This window comes from Ciconia boyciana, chromosome 7, assembly GCF_034638445.1.
Source record: "Ciconia boyciana chromosome 7, ASM3463844v1, whole genome shotgun sequence".
NCBI lineage: Eukaryota > Metazoa > Chordata > Aves > Ciconiiformes > Ciconiidae > Ciconia > Ciconia boyciana.
The window spans coordinates 7,024,053-7,044,316 of NC_132940.1; the positions used below are offsets into that span (position 1 = coordinate 7,024,053).

General features: G+C 40.9%; 1 protein-coding gene across 2 annotated transcripts in view; it reads left to right on the forward strand.

The window, feature by feature from the left end:
• Positions 1 to 20,264, forward strand: part of LRP8 (LDL receptor related protein 8) — a 196,471-nt gene that overhangs the window by 130,323 nt on the left and 45,884 nt on the right. The gene's annotated exons all lie outside the window — the stretch shown is intronic.

The window sequence follows — 20,264 nt, forward strand, 5'->3', positions numbered from 1 at the left end:
TGGTTGGAAACAGCACGCTAATCAAACAAGTTGCTTCAGCTGAAAATGACTGGTAGGAAATTAGGATAAAAAGCTATTGGTAAAATTTTCCGATCTTCTAGAGTTATCAGAGTACACCAAGCTTTTGTATAGTTTATGTAAAAATAAAAAAAAACCCAAACCACCCTGTAAGAATAGATTTAATTAAATTAATCTGTGAGGAAAAATTAAAGTGAGCTTTGAAAGAGGTAATTCAAATCTCTCAACCCTTCAGTTACAATGTTTTGTTTTTTTACAAAGGGAAAACATGTCTAAGTTTCTAGTAGAGCTTTTGATTATTTTAATCAATGGTTTCTTCCCACAATGTGTTCATTTATAAGAAACAGCAATGCTGTGGAAGATCACAATAGAACAATCTATGGGGTTTTTATAATTAAAGTTCCATTCTGTTTCCATAATTACCTGACTGCTTATCTGATGTGAAACTCAGAGAAACAGTTCCTGATCCATTATATTCAAGCCAGACAGCAAAATAAACTGCTTTAAACAGATTAAGGAAAAAATGTCAACTTTAAAATAACATTTTAAAATCCTTTTTGCACTTAATGACTCTACTGCAAACCCCTTCTATATTGTACTTCTATCTGATAACCACCAGGTACTTTACAAACCGTGATTAAACTCAGTGGTTATTTCAGCACCAAGAGGCGCGTGAAGGTGCTTCAGAAAAGCAGATCAGACATGGGTCCTGTAATAGCATTCACCATTTCCTTTATAATTAAGTAATTGTGTTTGCAACAGAGCATTACTGAAGCCAGTGGGGTTCTGCCCAGGCCTGTGCAGCTGCCTTCTAGCACACAGCTTACGGCCGTGAAGTTACTCACGTAGGTGCTTGCAGAGTGGGTTTTATATGAGAACAGACTCAAGTAAAGCAAGAAGACTAATGAAACAGAGGAATAGCAGAAGGAGTAAAACAAAGATTATAGTAATAAGGTCAAAGTGTCCCTCATCTGAGGCCAAGCATGGCTTGACTGTTACCTTTTTTATATAGAGGTATATAGTAGATCCATAGATACGTAATTCTATTAAGGTTATTACAGATTTGGCAAAAGTAGCCTGTGAAGGCAGATTTGAGGAAGAGAAAGAGCATGAGCAAGAAGTACGAGAGGATGCTCTGTGCAAAGGGCAGGGTAAGCAGCCGTTAAGGTAGAAGGGTGAAAGGAACGGGTGGGAGAAACAGGAGTCTGGTGCCAGTGGTGGAGCATAGCTGCTTTTGCTTTCCACATTGAGGTAGTGGTAGGAAATTAAGATATTGGTACATGTTTCTCAGGGGACTTGCATGACACTGCTTAGGCAAGTTGTTGAGGTGCAGGTCTGGCAGTCACGAAACTTGGGTTTGAGTTTTGGCTCTGCTGCTGCCTTGCGGTGGGACCCATAGGTGAGTGAAGTGGTTTGAATTGTCACCATCTGCAAAAACAGAGTGGTATAATTTTGTCAAAGCTGCTCATAGTGGTGCCAAAGATACACCACTTGACTTTTCTAAGAAGTTAAGTCAAGGAGTAAAGCCTAGACTTTCAGAAGTGCACAAGGAAATATCTGTAGGGTCTGAACTGAGACCTTTGAAAAAGATTACCAGTTTTTAAATGCACCTTTTTTGGATGCTTCAGTGTAGGCAGTTTCTTCTAAGCTGAATGCCCTAAATTAACGGCTTCTAGGAAGCAATTTCTTCTGCAGACTTTACTTCTGTAGTGTTAGTGGGAAGGGGTGCATCTGGCCATGTCCATGCTTTAATATCATGTGTACATGCATCAGTAGTTTACTGAGGGCAGTGAGATAGATGCGCAGGCTCTGACAAAAACTGAGCTTAAGCAACTTCTTCAAAACCATCCATATAAGAGTTTAAAAAAAAAAAAGTGGAAGTTTTGAATCTGTGTAGCCTTCAGGCACAGATCATCCCTTCCATATGTGCTCTTAGATTTTGCGTCTTGCTGTTCTAATGCATGCTGTAGCTGGACTTTATTGCCCTGAAATTTAAAGGTCACTATTGCTATTTCCGGCTGCTGTTGGACTGGGAACATGGATTTTTGGGTTGTCTAGAAATCAGCACATCATTGCAGAGTAGCAGTAGGACATTGTCTCAGTACCAGTCATGCTCCATTGTTTAGTGTGTTTTGAACTATTTCTTGTTACATTTCATGAGCCAGTAAATTTGGTTGTGAAGGTTTAAGGAGAAATGTTTAAGCAGTATTGTATGTCAGGATTATGGAGAAAAAGCAGAATTTTGATTGTTCTTCTTTCTTCCTTTCATTGCCAGACTGTGCTGGTGTAAACATTACACCTTGTTTTAACTGAAATGCAGAATTATCCTTTTAAACAATACTTGCAATGAAAACCAGAAAAAGCAACAGATCTAAACTGTTGGTGGCCTCAGATCACTGGTGGCCTGAATTCTGAGCACAGTTTGAGTCCTAATGTGCAAGATTTTCTGTTTATCTAATAGTGGCCATTGCATTCTGCTTATGCATACCAACTTCTATACACATGTTTGTCTAAGTTCGGCATTACAGTTTCTTTCCACAGACTAGTGAGCAAGGCGTTTCCATGTGTGTGACTCTTTTCTTTATGAGATGGGAGCCCATGATATTTTCATCATATGGTATAAAATATTTATTACTGTTTTTAAAGGTTGGCTTCAGGAGACAGTCTGTGATGTAACTGCATTTAGTAACATAAATAAAGTCCTTTTCTTTTTGCATATATTTAAGAAGCTATGAGGAGTTAGTCATGGTGATTTCTAAATACCAGGGAGACAGCCACTGTGAAAACATTTCAAAGGGAAGTAGCTTGAAGCTATAGAATGATGTTTAGAAAAGGCCCATTTAAACTAAATAAAAAAGTAATCCCTGTTATACATAATAAATTGAGGAGAGATCTCTAAAGTTGTGCAAAAGAATTTAAAAAAAAAAAAAAAAAAATGTGTGGGATTCAGGTTCCTGAGAAAAGTGTGTTCAATGATTATGCAAAATCAGGAAGTTCACAACTGTGGGATCAGTTCTTACCTTTTCATAGCCTAACAACAATTCTGCATATTCTTCTCCTTCACTTGGAAGTTTTCATTCATCTCCTGTGGTCCTGGCTTGGAAGAAGTGTTTTTTTCCAAAGAGTCTAAAGCACCTGCCACTGGAAGCTGTTGTGTAACATGTGTTCCAGAAGGAGCGAATACGTCCCTATCTGCTCATCAAATATTATGAGAATTAGGGCTGATGTTTCTGGCTTTCAAGACACATTTTCTCTCCTACCGAGCCAAAGGAAAAATTTTGATAGTTCCAACCTGCACATGTGCTGACTTACTTCCTCTGTACTGTAATTACTTAACCACTTTCCTGAACCCCAGAGATCCTTAGAGCTTAAAACTGACCAGACTGAGAGAATGGAGAGGTTTGAGAGAAGGAGAAGGAGGAACAGTAGCATGCAGTCCTTGAGTGTGATGATGCAATGCACAGTTATGGTAGCCATGGATGACACATGCCAATACATGCAATACATGGATGCCTGAATCTGTCTTTTAAAAAACATTTGCTATGCCTGGAGCTCCTGCACATCATGTAGTGTGTAGGTTTTGTCAGCTAAAACCATATTATGAACTGGACCTAGACAGCAGAGAGACTGGACAGAGCAAGTCAGGTTGTTCTGTTGATTGAAAGTCAACAAAAGCATGTTAGATCCTCTTCTTGAATATGCTCACAGAATTTGAATTTTATTTTCTGTATACCCTGGTTCACCAAGACTAGACACTATTTCAAAATAGTGCTGGAATCTGGGTGCTGAGGTGACTGTAGGGTGGTTTTATTCTTTTGTGTGGCCTCACAGTGTTACCTTTATTGAAAAGGCTGATGTAATCAATTAATACATTTGAACATTGTTATGAGCACACTTCTCCAGTCATAGTCAATCAGGATATTGGGGTTATTTCAAACAGTGAGAAATGGATATTTGATTTTGCTGATTTCACATGGCTACTCTCATTTGTTTTGTTTCGTGGGGGGGGGGTTTAACCCAACAGAATGAAGAATTCTTTAGGTATTCAGACAGCTTTCATACTTCCAGTTGCTTTTTAGGGGGAACGTAAGAGATTATTTCCTTTATATTTTGAAGGTTATACTGGTTCAGCTCAGCCTTTGTTATTAACTCCAGCCTGGGATCATCAGAAGTGTGTGGTGTTGCAGGACTAGACTGTAATTGTGACACAGATGAAAATCTCTGCCAGGCTATCCTTTTCCTCTTCTAAAAGCAGACTAGCAGACTGGCATCTGTTTTCTGTGGGGAAGATGGCACAGATGCCCATACTGCAGAGGAGCTGACTCTCAGTGGTATAGCTGACCTTTCTGCAAGGCGTAGGATGATTATAGAAGGTGCGCACATGCTTGCCAGTCATCCCATGTCCCTGATGTTAGCAGACAGGGATGGTGGCTTCTCACTACTCTTGTCTTTAGTGTGAAGTAGGGCTGGGCAGGTGCTTTGAGTCTTACAGAGAAGCTCTTGCAGTCCGCTAACCCTTTCTCCTTGAGCTCCGTGTGTCTTCTCTCCTGCAGTTGGCAGGTGGAAAAACCTACATAAAGACAACTCTGTCTCGTTGTCAGAGAAGGTTTTGGAAAGGTTAGGTGCTGTGAGGGCAACAAGCTATTTAAAGTTCTGACATCAGACTCCCTCAAGTCTTAGGTGTCTGCATAGGAAATTATAGCTGACCTGCATAGGAAATGAGGTGTACTTTCAACTTGAAAGTCATAAAAATTACTTTATCTAGACCAAGTGCGATCTCACCTACTATACAGGCAACAGAATTTTGTCTCTGAGATCTGTTCTACCTCTTTTAGTTACACTAGGATGGAAAGAACATCTTCCTGCTGAAAAAGTTAAAAAGCCATGTACCAGCCCTTAAGAACCAGTGCATTATACTGTATTTCTGTGACCTTTTCCCCCCCGCTTTGCTGTGTGGGTCAGATTCTTGTAAATAAAGATAATTCAATCAATGGCTTAGCAAATAGCTTCAGGAGCACCAGAACTAGGGAAGTTTGATTTTTCTCCCACCCCCCTGCCCGTTTGTTTATGTCCTGGGCTTGACTGACTTTTTCATGCATAAGAGGGTAAGAATTCCAGTTAAAAGTTTTCCCCTGTTTCCTCCTGCATGGATTCTTTGTCTTCCAATATAGGTTGAGCTTAGATGGCAGCCTTTTGTTCTGTCGGAGTATTCTGCCCAGTCATGTATTTTCGCTGACCCTGTAGGAACTCTTCTTGAGACCTCTTATCTTTTTGTTATTTTCTTTGATATGTTCATTGCATTTAGAATTTACGAGGGCAGAGAAATAGATTCTTAGCAGGTTTTTTAATCATTCATGTAAACTTTGTTTTCATAGGAAATCAGCATAAGAACCTATAATATTGAGAGTTGAAACAATTGCAGTCTAGGTACAGAGCGTAATTAGATAATAAAGGCATTGAATAAGGAAAGCCAGAAGTATGCATGAAAAGTTTATGGCCAGGTATATTAAGGATTGTAAAGAATTCTTTACCTGTATGAAAAGCAAATCCGTATAGTGTGATACTGGTCCGTGAGAGTGAAACAGTAAGCTGCAGTGGCAGAAAATGAGTAAATACTAAGAGTATTTCTAATTTCTGTTCAGAAAGAGGAAGAATGTACATTTTGTACGTTTAACAACATGCCTGCTACTAAACAGCAGCTATTAAAGTTTTGGTTTTTTAAAACAGAAATACTGGCAAACTCTCATCGAAAGGCACAGCCAGTGAGTTGTCTGATCTGTATTTTGCTTTTTATTTTATTTAAACTTCTATTACTGTTTTTTTTACAGATGTTGGAGCATTGGTGGAAGTTTCAGTAAGTTAGCAAAAGCTGGTATTTTCATGGTAGTTTAAAAGATTAAACAGAGCACGGTACAGAACCTGCTGAAGAAGGTCTGCATTCAAGGCTTGGGTTCCTAACTGCTGCAATACACAATTCAGCTCCAAGAGCTGTATGTGCTGATCATGCTGTTATTAGTTTTGGACAAAACCATAGAAAGGCTGATAATGGAATATAATACATCAAGATGGAAAAAAAAAAAAAGCTGTGTCAACATGTTGGGAAAACAGGAGTTGTCTCACTTTTCACTGTTTCTTGATTGAATCATGACCTTGTTAATAAGATACTGTATGTGTTAATAAGTTACTATGTGTATTTTGTGATAGGTGATTTGACTTAAGGATAAAGGTTATAAAAACGTAGTTTACAAAATAATTAGAGGCCATGTTAAACAAATTGAAGAACAGGTGACTGAGAGGTGGTAAAAGACATGGGTAGCTGCTATAAAGTGGAAAGGTTATTAGACAAGGGGTTGTGAACAATCTTGCAAGGCTCACATGACTATAGAGTTGGAAAATATGCCTTATTAGAAGGGTATTTGATTTATTGAAGAGAGGGTTGAGAGTTCTTTATCAATTTACACCTGTCTCCTCAGAGAAGAGGTTTCATCACACGGTTGTTTCTTTAGCTTAGCAAGAAACAGCATAATTTGATCCAGTGAACAAAAGCTGAAACTAGATAAGAGAACTGGAGATAAGGACTAGAATTAGAGATAAGATATAGCTCTTAACAGTAGTGGCAAATAAACAAGTGGATGCACTTGTCCAGAAATCTTTACCAACTGAAGTCTTTAAATCAAAATAGATACCTGTCTAAGATATCCTGTCATTTAAATTAGGTGTTGATGTAGAAATGACAACTTTTTGCTGTGCAAACATTTGGCTGATTTTAATGGTCCTGTAGCTTTTAAACACAGGGAGTTCTCTCAGCTGGTGCAAACAGACGTCAGTGAAGCTGCACAGTTTATAGGTAAAGACATTTGGCCCAGCTGCTGCAAGCCACAGTAAGCTCTGACATCAGGAGGTACTCCATCTGGGAATTAGTTGGGCATCCAGATCACTGGGAAGGAATTTTCAGGGCAAAAATAGCCTTGTTCAGTTAAGGGAAAATAGTTTGTTCATGGGCAGGGGAGAGCCACTGTCCTTCCTCCTCCCCAACCATGGGTCATCATTTGTAGATCTCCAAAGACAGTCACAGGTATCAAGAAACCTTTTTTCTGTTCTGTGACCCTTGGAGATCTGTCTTTCCTTAACAAAGAGAAACCAGGAGAAACCTCTGAGAGAGGGGACGTATCACGTGGATGGAAAATGGAATTGGTGAGATTTTGCACAGTGTATTAGCTTACTGCCTGATAGGCGGATTGATGGCAGAGTTTTCATGGAGTTAATTATTCTTCACTGAGCAGAAGTTGTCTAATATATATCTGTGTATACTATCTTATATATACTATCTATAGCTAATATATCTCTATATACTTCTTTTCATCTCTGATCTGCACAGAATATCCCCAGAGATAGAGACACTATAGGCGTCTTAGATACAGGACAGGTGTTTCCTGCCATTGGCAGGTTTTGGTGCTGTGACCTCCTTGAAGTAGGCTTGCTGCCTTTCAGGATTGGGCCCGCTGGGAAGCTGACAGTAACAGTTAAAGCAGGCTCTGTTGTCTGAGCAAATTCTGGCTCGTTTTCTTCTGATCAAAAGTGCTTGGTGAAAGGTGCAGCTTGGATTCTTTAAAGCATCTCATTATAGGTTATATTTAGAAGTGGGAAGAATATACTATTAATTACAAGGATGCTCGAAAGCAGAGAAGCTGTTTAATCCATGCCCTTGATGAACAGAAAAGTTACTGTACTGAAGGAAGGTTATGCAATTAACAGTATATTCATTAGGAGTTCATCAGATATCAAACTATGCTTATCTTCAGGGTAGTACTAGAATATCTGCCAATTTCCTAGTTATTGCTTAAGTGATAAGAGCGAAAGACAGGAACTGCCACAGGAAAACTTATATAGTGCTGTTTACATATCTGTTATCTGCCAGTTTACATATATATAATTTTACATCTCAGTTTACAGGCTAAATACTCTCCTGTTGCTTTGGTGGAAATGGGGTTTTCTGGGAAGAACTGGAGATGGAAGTTGGCCCCATATATTTCTTGGCTTATGTAGTTGCTAAATGGGCACAGTGTATAGCCACTTATTGTGAGGATCATTACAGGTTTTTTCATATCTTTTGTTCCCACAACACCCCTTTTACCAAGGTAGCTGGCCAGTGGGTTCATCCCAGTATCGTTCTGGATGTTTAGTACTGTCAACTCCAGTCTGTGTACTGGCCCTGTAAAACAGAGCCACCTTTGCAGAGGCATTTCTCTAATTTAAGTGATTTTTGTAATTACTTTCAGTACTTACAAAATATGATATTCTTTCTGTCTTCAAGTTCAGGCTGACGTCCGGTAACTGATTTTTATTAATTGTTGTGATATAGTCTGGTGAACTGGTTTTTAAATTGTGCTTAAAAATCTAATTTTGATTTGAGCATTAATTTGCTTCAAAAGAAGTGGAGAAGTTGAGAGCTTGAGAGCTTAAGTGTGCCAGAATGTGTACGAAATAAGCCGCCTTCTGGAATTTGTTTCTGGATTTGCTGTAATAGGAATGGAGCATTCTGGTATGCATATTACGGGGAATTCTAGAAATTAATATATGGGGAGAGAAATAGATAAATCGGTCCTGGTGCTGTGCTCAGCTGCTTGTATAAGAATTTGACAAGCAACCAAGGTGATTGTGGCTGGTAGGCTTGTACTAAGGGAGACTACTGCTAGGCAAAGAATGAATTCTTTTTAGAAACTAATTTTTAACAGTTCAGGGTCACAGCGCCACAGATTTGAAGAGAGTCTGGAAAACTCTCCGTCGTTTGTATCTGTAAACCAAAACCAGTCAAATGATGTTTGATTCAATAAAAAGTAAATGTGTCTCTTGTCTAAAAGTATCTCTACAGAAATTGTTCCAAGATGCTTTCAAACTGCTGAGTTACAAATCACACAGGGAGGTATGATTGATTTATTGTGTGCTGCAATCTGGAGTATTTTATCACTGAATCTTTAGTGAAGAAGGTTGATGTTAATAAAGCTGCAATATATTTAGACCAAAAGCCTAGAAATAAAGAAAGAAGCACTACTGTATTACTGCAGATTGGGAGAATATAGTTATTACCTGCGTTTCTGTAGAGAGTAGCTCTTTTGGCTGTCTCTGCTAAGTCAGGCCATGAGGGATAGGCTTCATAAGTCAAGGCTACAGAGTTGGGTCTGGTGTGCCCAAGGGACGCCCAGGTAATGGGAATTAGGCTGTGCTACTTAGGCACATGGCTGACGTGGCCAGGCTGATACCTGAATAGATTACAAAAGACTTGGAATAAGTCACACTTCGGTGGAGGAAGGCTAAGGCAGTCGTTCCCCAGCTGTGCACCTTTGCTCAGCGAGGCCATCGTGGGCCCTGAGAGTTGTATTCAGCAGCTAAATGCATCAATTTGTCAGCTGTGTGGCTGCGTGAGAAAGTTTGAAAGTTGTTCAAAAATCTATTTGCCCACAAGGCTTCAGAATCACTGATCTAGGGCAGCGAACAAGTTTTCCTTTCAAAAGTTGCATTTCTCAGGGTTAATTAGCTGACTTCCATTCATGCCTAGCTTGTGCCGCCTTAACCTCCTGACTCTCATTTCTTCCTTGACACTCTTCTTTCTTCGCATAGCATGTCTGTGTTTGAACTTCGCTGATTCCCAGCTACGTTGCTACCAGTCTGTGCTGGGTCAGCTGTTACCTTTCAGTGTTTTATTCTCCTAAGGCTTGCCTGAATCAGAATTGCCTTGAAAGCATCATGCATCAGTAATCATGGGGGAATACAGTGGGTCATGATAAACTTTAAAGGCTGTCTGCAGCCAGACTCAGGTTTTCACAGTAGGCATCCCTGGATATAAGCAGAAGTAGGGGATCTGTGTTGAGGAACAGAGCTCTGCTCTCAACCATGCCAAAGATTGGAGTTCAGTTTGATTTCTGGGCTATAGGAAAGGCAAATTCCTCTTTTTCTTTTTTTTTTTCCTTTTCTTTCTTTTCTTTTTGTGTTTTTTCCTGACCTCACCCATTACTGTTAATGCAAAAAGGAAGGGAGGCTGAACTGCATTACAACTGGCAATGTGTGCACAGACTGACAGGGTAATTATTGATGTAGGCAGTGGTGGGATGGGAGGTTTGACAGGACAATGCTGTACATCACTCACTCTCAAACTAGCTCTAAAAACAATAGAGTTTAAAGAAGTTATGTTCAGGATAGAGAAAAGGGCAGTATTTTAACTGACCTTCTTAAACAAAGGCATTTCTTTGTTGGATTTTTTTTAATCTTTGCTTTTGATTGAGCATGAAAAATGCCTCTCACAAAAGGGAATATTTAATGGCTTTGCTGTTAGAAAACTATCTCTAAAGAAAATTGAGCCCTGGGTTTTCCTAACAGGCCTACGTATTTGCTGAGTCAGTCAACTGTCAGTTTATTAAATTATTAAACTGTTGGAGATCAGCAGTGCACATTTGTTGCTTTAGCTACACCAAGAACAGGTTCTTCTTCAGCTGTTCTCTTTTCTTACTGTGATGTCTAAGTTTTTCCCTGTATTTATTACTGGTATCTTCTCTCCTTTCCTCTGTGCTAAGCTAAGGGCATGACCAGCTCATCGCTGAGATCAGAGCTGCTCATCAGTGAAGGGAAAATAAAATTTTAAGTGGTGCAAAATGATCTGAAGAACACTAATATGGAAACACAGGTTTTCAGTAGCCAGAATAATGTCTTGGTGTCACAATTCCTCTTGAGGACAAGTTCTGCCCTGGCTCAGAGGTGGAGCAGAGAGAGGGGAAGAAGGTTTGGTGGTTTCACAGGGAGGGACCATGTTAGGGTTTCAGCGGGGCGGGTTGAAGCATCCAGCCACTCTGAGTCTGTGCCCATTCCTCCTTCTTGGCTATGTGATAGCCTTCAATGGCATTTGTAGCACCACCCCGTTTGAAGTCTCTGACATTGAATTTTTTACTCATAAATACCAACAGAGGCTACTTTTGTGCTGATTTAAATGAGTACCTTGAACTCTTCCTGTAAGCAGGTACAAGTTAAGGTTTTATCCTGCTTGAGTTTAAAAGGGCTAGTCTGCCTTATGACTGCTGCTGATAAAAGTGCAAAACTAAATCTTCTGTATAGCTATTCTCCTCTTAAAAATCACTGTAGCAGTAATATCCTTTTGTGAGTTAATATAAGGAAGTAAATGGCACAATTGGCAAGGATATATTTTGCAAGGATATATTTTGATTGGTTTCCATATTTAATGTTGGCCTCCAGGATACTAGCTGGGATGGAGCAGTCACTGGACCCATTTTGGCAAATTCTCAACATGATCTGTGACTTGATTCTTGATCCAGTTGAAGTCAGCAGTGAATTTCTTGGGCCAGGATTTTTCCATGCATGCTTGAACATTTTTCCATTTTAAGTCCAGGGTAAATCATGGATTTGTCTCCTCCACAGAGAAGACATGCAAAGGGCCAAAGTTGGTAGAAGTAGGGGGGAAAGTTGGCAGATGGCCTTGGACTTTGGTTTGTAAAAATCCCCTTTTTGTTCCCCTAAACAATGAGGGCTGTGCTTCATAGTGACTAAGCTAGGCACTTGCCTGTCATTACAGGGCTGTATTAATTTATTCTCTGGATTAATCTGAGTAAATGTTTCTAGTGACCATATGGCTGTGGTGTCAGGAAAGATAAAAGTCTGTAGTGTTTAGAGGTGGCAGGAGGTTCATGGTATCTCATGTGGCTAAACACACTATAACAATGTTTTACTCAGATGGAGTTGGACTACACCAACCTTGTTTCTGTTGTACACCTCTTCTGCCTTGCCAGGTGGAGTCTTACCTTTCATGCTCAGCTCTGCAGCAGGATCAACACCTTCTAGCGCTGTCATGCCACAAGTAGGTGGTCGTCGTAGTTGTTTTGTATGTTACTGTTGTCCAGAATCTGTATAAAATGGTAGTAAGGATTGGAATCCCTGGGTTATGTTGGGTCTTATTCAAGTTTATTAAAGGATTCGTGCATCTCTGACCAAATCAATGCTTAGAGACATTTAACTAACATCTAAGAGACATCTAAGTACTATTGATCATAAGAAGCTGGGCTGAATGGGGTAGGTGGAGCACAAAGGCCAAGACAGTCCAAGGACTGACCTCGTTGGGGAATTGCTGACCCTCTGTGTGGAGGTGTTAAGTGTCCCCTGGGAGGGGAACTTTTTTGTAACCAGTTGCTTGAGCATAAAAGCCGCTGTAGCGAATGAGCCTTTACAATGTTCTTGAATTCTCCTGTGTGTAATAGCAGATAATGAAAAGTGGTTTGTTTGGGAGCAGAAAATCCTTATTGTATCATGTAGATCTTTCTCATACTTAAAAACCTGTTGTGATCTCTTAGAAACTGGTCTCTGTGTGCTCAGCCAGAATTGACAGTGAGGGAAGGTCACGGTGTATTGTACAGACACCACTAAAATGCTGTCATTTTACAAGTGCTAGATAGTTAAAACAAAAAAAAAAAAAAAGAATTTAGTGAGGTTCAACAACCTATGTCCTGGCTGTTGTTAAACATCTGATCTTAGTTTGTAAATTCTGAAACTTTAGAAAGTATGACCATGAGGATGGGTTTAAAAACAATTAAAATGCTTCCTGACTCCTACTGAAAGCATCTCGAGTTTCCTATAGTTTGAGGGCAAGGAGGATCGTGAAATCATCCATTTTGACCTCCTGTTTACCATGGGCCATTAACATTGACCTGGATTTAACCAAAATGAGACAAGTGACTTGAGTTAAAGGACTTAATTCTCAGCAGCAGAGCCTGTTGGGCATATCAGGTAGAGAACAGAAGTGCCATTAAAACAATATCTTGCAAGGCTATGAAATTAATTAGGTGAGACATGCTCAGGTGATTGCAGCAAGTGAGCATTTGCTATGTTTACAGAAAGACAGAATCAGCTGAAGTCCTGCGAGTCTGTCTGAGGGAAGGAAATGCTTTTCTTATCCAAGTTTGATGGTAGTTTTGATTTTTAAAATGGGTAAGACATAGCAATCGGGAATCTAAGAAAAATGATGTGCTGGAAGGCCAAGAGTACTAGTCCTTTCTGTCCAGCATGCTATCTTGAGCTGTGCCAATATTCAGTATTCTGGGAAGGGTTTAAAAACAAACCATAAGTGTGCCACGATAGCTCTGAACTTTGGTAAAGAATCCCTTCCTGACCCATGCAGGTGACTCAAGTTGAGGGACGTGAAGCTTAGTTATTTGTTACTATAAAACCTGATGCCATTTGTCTTTTCAGCCTACTGTAGAAATATCTTGCCTCTTTACGCTGTGCTCAAATACAGTTTATATTGCCTATTAAAACTATTGCCACTACCCCGAGAATAATTTTCTTCATTCAGGTTGTTTGTAGTGCCTGTGTTTGAAACATGCTTTTCCCATAAAAGCTACCTGACTTTTATTCTGACAGTAAGTCTATATTTCAGTAATTAGGATTAATCCTGGGATTTTGAATTCCTGATTATTTCATTCTGATCTCAGAGGTGATAATCACCATTGTGATAATCCGCACAAAAGCAAGGTACATGCTATCTATTTTAAATGTGCTGAACCCTTTGTATGCTAAGCTTATTTTATCCCTCCAGTTTCTAGGTAGAGAAGGAGTTGGAGACTCATCGAAGACTCCTAACCCATGCTGTTGTAAAGAAGCCTTTCTTACAAGCACACAAGAATGGACTTAATAAGGGCTGTACTATGCAGTGCAATAGAGTTAAAACTGTGTAAATCCTTTTCCATTACCCTGGGAACTTCTGAACAAAGTCAACAAATCACACCACAGAATCTAACTTTTTATCAGATGTATCAACTGTTAATGCTGTTTATGATATGATTTCTTGACCTTTTAGTATAGTTTCTTAGTAGCTTTTCCTAATCTGTCTTTTGAGTCGCTTATAGTAATTTATGTTCAAAGTTTAAAGGTAGCAGCCATAAGTTAATTATCTTTTTGTGCAGAAAGCATATGTTTTCACTATTTCTCTGCCTTTGCATGCTCCCACAAAGGTTATTTCACATAAGTGTGTTCTTACATACTCAAAAATGTAGAGTCAGGTAGCAGCAGTCCAAGTTCCCAGGTCCTGGGAATCAGTGTTGTCAGCATGCCCCAATTCCGACCTGAACACACCAGCCTGTGCTAGCAGATGTATGGGTCGGCCTCCTCGGTCAACAAAGGCATCAGTTGTGGTGATGGTTTGGTCTCATTCCAAGTCTCTGAGTGCTGTGATCTTAATTCACTTAAGCTGCTAACCATGACATTTGTTTTGACCTGGGCTGGTTTCAACTGGAAAAATAAAGTTGCCTTTATTTTCTCAGGGATCTCAAGTATATGCATAATACAGATATGGTGAGCAAACCAAATACTGCTACTGGATGCAGTTGCACCGGCTTTAGAAGTTGCAAGTTCACGTAAAGCTTGCCATCCCAGCAGGCTGATGCTCGTAGCGTGTTGCTTTACATGACAGAAGGGGAAGTTCACTGCAGAATCCTAACGTTTGTGGAAACAATTCTTTGATTAACATTCCCCATAACATGTTCTGTCTTTGTGTATTGCTAACACATAGATCCAAACGCAGGCACCCAGCGAAGCCGTCGGTTCAGGGGAGTTCCTGTGCAGGCACAGCGTGTGTGCTCTGTACACCAATGCCAAAGAAATTCCTGAGACGCATCCACCATGGATGTTGCTGTCCTCATGCAAACACTTCTCACTGTAAATGAGCCTCTTGTTTGATATTGTTTGGTTTGGGCTCGGCTTGGCACAAGGAGGAGATAAGGGGGAGATTAACTAAATATAACAAATATGATTATATAATGCTCTTTAGCAGAAAATCTGATGTATCTTGCAGGGTTAAGTGAAGTAAACTAAGGCAACAGCAACCTGTCCTGAGCTATGGAGTGAACTAGTTGGGTGAATAGGGTAGAAGCCAGTGTTCCTAGCACCCACGCTGAGGTGGGAGAAGAGGCAAGGGAAGGAGAATACCAGTGCAGACACACGTGTAGTTGTGATAGTAATTTAAGTTACAAGATGGATTTTGAAATGTTTCTTATGCACCCCAAATACTTCAATGGGAAAGCATCAGATGTAAGTCAGTAATGAGTGTTAGACTGGGATATACATTGATATATACACACACACACACACAAATATATACATACATATATGTATAAAGACTATATATGCAAACTTGTGACTGAGATGTTTTTCTGAATGGCAAATCTCCAGGAATTGGGAACTCTTGAGTTCTGAATTTCCCTAAGCAGTCTCTACCTGTCAGCTCCCTTCCTCTCTTCTGAACGGTTGCTCATTTAACAACTGTGCTTGTTTTGGCTGGAAACATACTAGTCCTATACATGGGCAGGTACGAACATTTATTTTGTTCTTGGTACATCTCTGAGATAAGACAGCCAGCTATGACAAAAGAAGATTTAAGGGCAATATTTGAGGAGGGGAGATCCTTGTTAAAAACCATTCCTTTAAAAAAAAGCCGACAACTAAACCATTGCTGCAGGAAAGAGGGAGGTAGGAATTTTAAGTTCCATAATAAAGGTAGTAGTAGAAGTTTTGCAGGAACAATTTATTGGCATGTCAGAAATGAATTAAACCATTTTAGTATAGTATTTTCTCTGTTGCAGAATGAAGTTTTGGGTTGGGATTTTTCTTCTGAAGAACCTGGGAAAAACACAGGGGGCAGTCTGGAGAGGTTGGGGAGTTATTTCAGCAGATACAGAAAAACTGTTCAGACCTGTAAGATGATGTATTTCCACAAAGGGCGTTCTTTTCAGTCTCCTGATGAAAAGTCTTGTGGGTTTCCCACCAGTAGAAGCTGCTTAATTACATTTTGTGTATGCTCTTGGAGTACCTGTTTGGTGAGAACCTGACAAATGGTCTTCTGAAAGTAAATCAATTCTGTTTTCTTGGGCTTTCTTGAATATACATGATGTCCGGAGCCTGAAAAGCACAGCAGTGGCACAAGAGGAAGCAAACAGTGGGGCGCCAGTTAGGCTCTATGGTTCTCTGAAAGACTTTGTAGCCTCCTGTAAAGAAAAAGAAGAATGTGCCATTGGCGGTAGTGAGTAAATGGAACCTTCTTGTCTTCTTTGCTCTTGTCTCCTTATAAATAAACCATTGTTGTCCATCCTTGGCATTTGCAGTTCATTGTGATAAATTGGTCTTGATGTGTCTGACATTTCAACCAAGTTGTTTAATGGTGCCTTTCTGAAAAGGCAGATCTTGCTATAACTCGTATTGGTCCAGAATATATCCAGGGTAAGAGCACTCACCGTCACGTACAGCGCTAACCCTTTCCTTTCTGGGTGGATGAAGAGGAAAGTAGGAAGTAAACATTTTGATCACGTAAGCCCAAAAGGCCTGGGTTTGTGTAAGCAGTGTGCAGAAACAGAAATGTTAATTCTGGATTGCAGTAGCTAAAAGCCTGTTTCATAGCATGGACAACAACATTGAGTCCACTTGTGCTGCTGCAGCATCTCCGGGGGGGAGGACCCAACTTGCTGAAATAATGCAGAAGTATTTTCACCAAATTTTGCTTTGAGTTTTATGCAATATTTCCTATCTGTTATCTGCCAGTGCTTACAAGTTGTTGGCTTCCATGCAACGATTGCTTGGGTGCAGAAACCACTGGAACACAGAGATTTGATGAACTGTGACCAACAGCAGCTTCTCTTGCTGCATCCCTGCAAGTTCAAGCTTTGATTTACGTTATTTAAATGTCTGTAGTTACTCTGTCAGCGAGATGATTAACACAGAGATTGCTTTCCATAAATAGGAGTCTTCTGTCCATACCTTTCCAAAGCTTTCAGCTTCCTAAAGCTATTAAGCATCTGCCCACAGCAGCCAAGCAAAAGTAATGCCCGTACTTAAACGATGACCAATAAATAACCTTTTTGCTGGTTAATGATCCTGGTGTGTTGTTATACCATTTTATAATTATATTTCACCTTCTTCAAAATCAGGTGTGTGGAAAGTGTTCTCACCTCTCTTGACCCACTTAGTTCTCAATGGAGATTTACTATGAGGATGAAAAAGCTGGTCCTACTTGGCATCAAAACAAATTTTCCTTTCCATCACCATAGCAAGAAGAACTAGAACAACTTTTTGGGATGTGGACCAATAACCTAACAAATGTCTTTATTACTTTCTTTGGTCTCCTAGTTTTCCCAGTATGCCAGTCCAATGCAAACCTTGTTCTTGAATGCACTGCACACATGCAGACAGGAGCCAAACCTTCAAAGTGCAAAAGCATGGAAATCCATTTGGAGTAATAAACCTAGCGAGGAAAGCTATTTTTATCTCATGTATTCTAAGCATGTGTTTGCTTATGGTAAAAACTTGTTTTAGAGCATGGGGCAGCCTAGAAGCAAACCTCATCACAGGGCCCAACCTTGAATTGAGTGGGGAGGAGAAGAGGGGCTGAGTAGGGTGCGAGTGCTCCGTCTCGTGCAGCCGTGTGCAGAGTAGGGGAAGCTGCGACCTCCTTGCCCCAGCAGCAGACTCCTGTCTGCCTGGCCCTCTGAGGCGGCTCCTCAGCAGCCAGGGTTTGGTCATGAAGACGTTTGGGAGCGGGCAGCTAGGTTTAGGTGCCTGTGGAGCTGCGCGCCTCAGAGCCGAGAGGCTTTGGAGGCCTTGATGGAGGAATGCAAAGCCCAGGTAGCTGCTGGAGACCCCAGTCATGCCTCTGCATGGTATTTGTGGCAAAAAGCCTTGTTTTCACCGACGCTGCTTGGCAGGTCCCTCAGAAGACAAGGCACCCCTGCTGTTGGGGTTGGAGTCCCTTCCCTGTAGCCAGGCATTGTGCCTCTCCCTTGCATCCCCGGACCTCCTGTGCTGCCTCATACGCTGTCCCTGTCACTTTCCCAGAACTTGCTGTCTTCTCAGAGTTGCCACCTGTCTCCTCAGAGGGGCCGATGGCAGTGAGGGGTGAGGCCTCCGGCACCTTCCCTCCCTGGCCGCTGCAGGCTCCTCCTGCCAGAGTGTAGTCTGTAATCCTTGTTTGGCTCTGTACAGAGGTTTAAAAAAAAAAAGTTATAGTGACTTGGCTGTACATTTTTATTTTTCCACATAGCGTTCTCCGGACTCACACCTATGTACGTGAGGGCTGGGTAAGGCTGGCAGAAGCGGTATTTTGGGGGTGTGAGCCCTCTGTGCTGAGGGGCTGTGGTGCTTCTAGGCCAAATGGACCATTTTAGCTCTGTTTTTTATTGTTTGAGGGGGCTGCTGATTGCCAATCAGCTGCCACAGAATTTGTTTTTCCTTCTGTATCCATGAATTACTTAGGCATGTTTAAGGATGGTGCACCCTGGCATACAGCTCTGGGGATGGTGTCCAGAGCAGCTTGGCCGCAGTGAGGCATGCCAGCTTCCTTGAGGGTGAGGGCGAGCACCTTGGTTTACACCATTTTCCACAGTTGGCAAGTGACCTGGTTTTCAGACGTGCTATCTGCCTTCCATGGAAGGACACGAGTGCTCAGCACCACCGAGTGTCCCTGTAGTCGTGCATTATAGACCTGCAGCTTAGAGGAACCAGGGCCAAGGGGAAAATGCAGGACATGGGTCCCGGCCTGTGGCAGGGCACTGATCTGAGCTGGCAGACATGTTGATCCCACTGCAGTGGTGTTGTGGAGCCTTTCCAAGGTCAGGTGATTTTTATTAGTGACCTACTGGTAAAATAATCAAAAAGCCTAAGTAAGGATCCCTTTTTTCCCCACTCTGTAGATCATGCAACATTCATAAATGTTATTTAGGTATGCAGTGAGCAAATTCCAACAAAAATGCTGTCTTGCCTCAGGGTTGTAAAACTTCATTACATCTGTTATTAACTGTCTGTCTGTGGCAGGACCTAATTTTTCTCAATATATTGGTTGCCCACAGCTTCTAGAAACTGCTTCTTACAGCACTGCAAGGTGCTAAGACAGAGACATCCTGGGATTAAATGGCACTGCTTTCTAAGTGGCTGATTGATGCTTTGGGGCTGTAAGATGCCCCTCTACAGCCTTCTTGTGCAGGTGGAAGGGGAGAGGTATAATTTTCATCCTCTTTTGCTCAGCACTTGGGAAGCTGATTGACTTTACCCTGCCCTGGTAAAGGTATTTATGCAATGTGAAAGTTTTAATTCAGAATTTAGGTTCCTCCCTTTTCAGTAGACCTGCAGCCAGATATATAGCATTATCATCATTAATACCAATGGAAGAACTATTTGAAAACATGTAATTTTTTAAAGAGAGAAATTGGTCTGTTTAATCAGCAAATCCTGCCAAACTGGATGGTGATTCCAGAATACTAAACAATTGTTTAAACTGTGGAATATTATGCATTCGAGCAGCCTTGTCACAATAAATGTAGATCTGTTGCTCTTTACACTAGTATGAGGAAAAAAAAGAAAAAGAATTTTGGCAATGCAAAATAGTTACAAGAGAACAAGCTTCACAGCTTACTTTGTTCCAGATAAATTTGGCAGATTTTTTTTCGTAGTTGTATTCTTGCATGTACTCGGGGTTTTGCTTTTGCAGGTCTTCCTGTGTATCTATGTCTTAAATCACAGTCGCCTTTAATTTAGGTGGTTACAGTTAAGTTTGTTTAACATGTGTGAGTTCATGCTTGTGCTTGACACTTTTTCCCCAGGTTTACTGACCATAATCTGCCTAGATAATTAAATTTAGAAATTGCTTTACAATACCAAACATATAAGTAAACTGTTATACTAAAATTAGGCAATTTGTTTTTCCTGACTTAATTTGAGGTAGTATTTTCAGAGTAGTTTGTCCAGTACTACTGCTGCTGTGTGCAGGGTGCTAGTGTTTTAACAGCAAAAGCACAGTGTATTGGGGGTTTGAGGCAGTCACAAAGAGGCAGTGCTGTTGCTGTCCTGAGCATTACTCACACTGAGTATTCCAGTCCTTCTTCCAGTCCTTCAACCAGCCCTAGGTTCTTAGTTGAAATCCCTGTTGATCTATTGAAGCAACTCTGTCAGCTCATTTTGATTAAGCTTGAAAATAAGAGAGAGGGGTGGTATTTGTTTTATTTGCATGTTCCTGTACATTTACGTTCCTGGAAGGGATTGGCTGGGTCAGGCACAGGCTGGAAGGACAGGAAGGCCCTTGCTTCTGGGGAAGCCTGTCAAGGAGACCTCATTCAAGAGGCAGCAGCATGTCACAGAGAGGAAAGTCGCAGCACTAAGCTGGGCACTTCTAGCCCATGCACAGACTGAGATGGCAAGGAGAAGGTGGGAAAGGG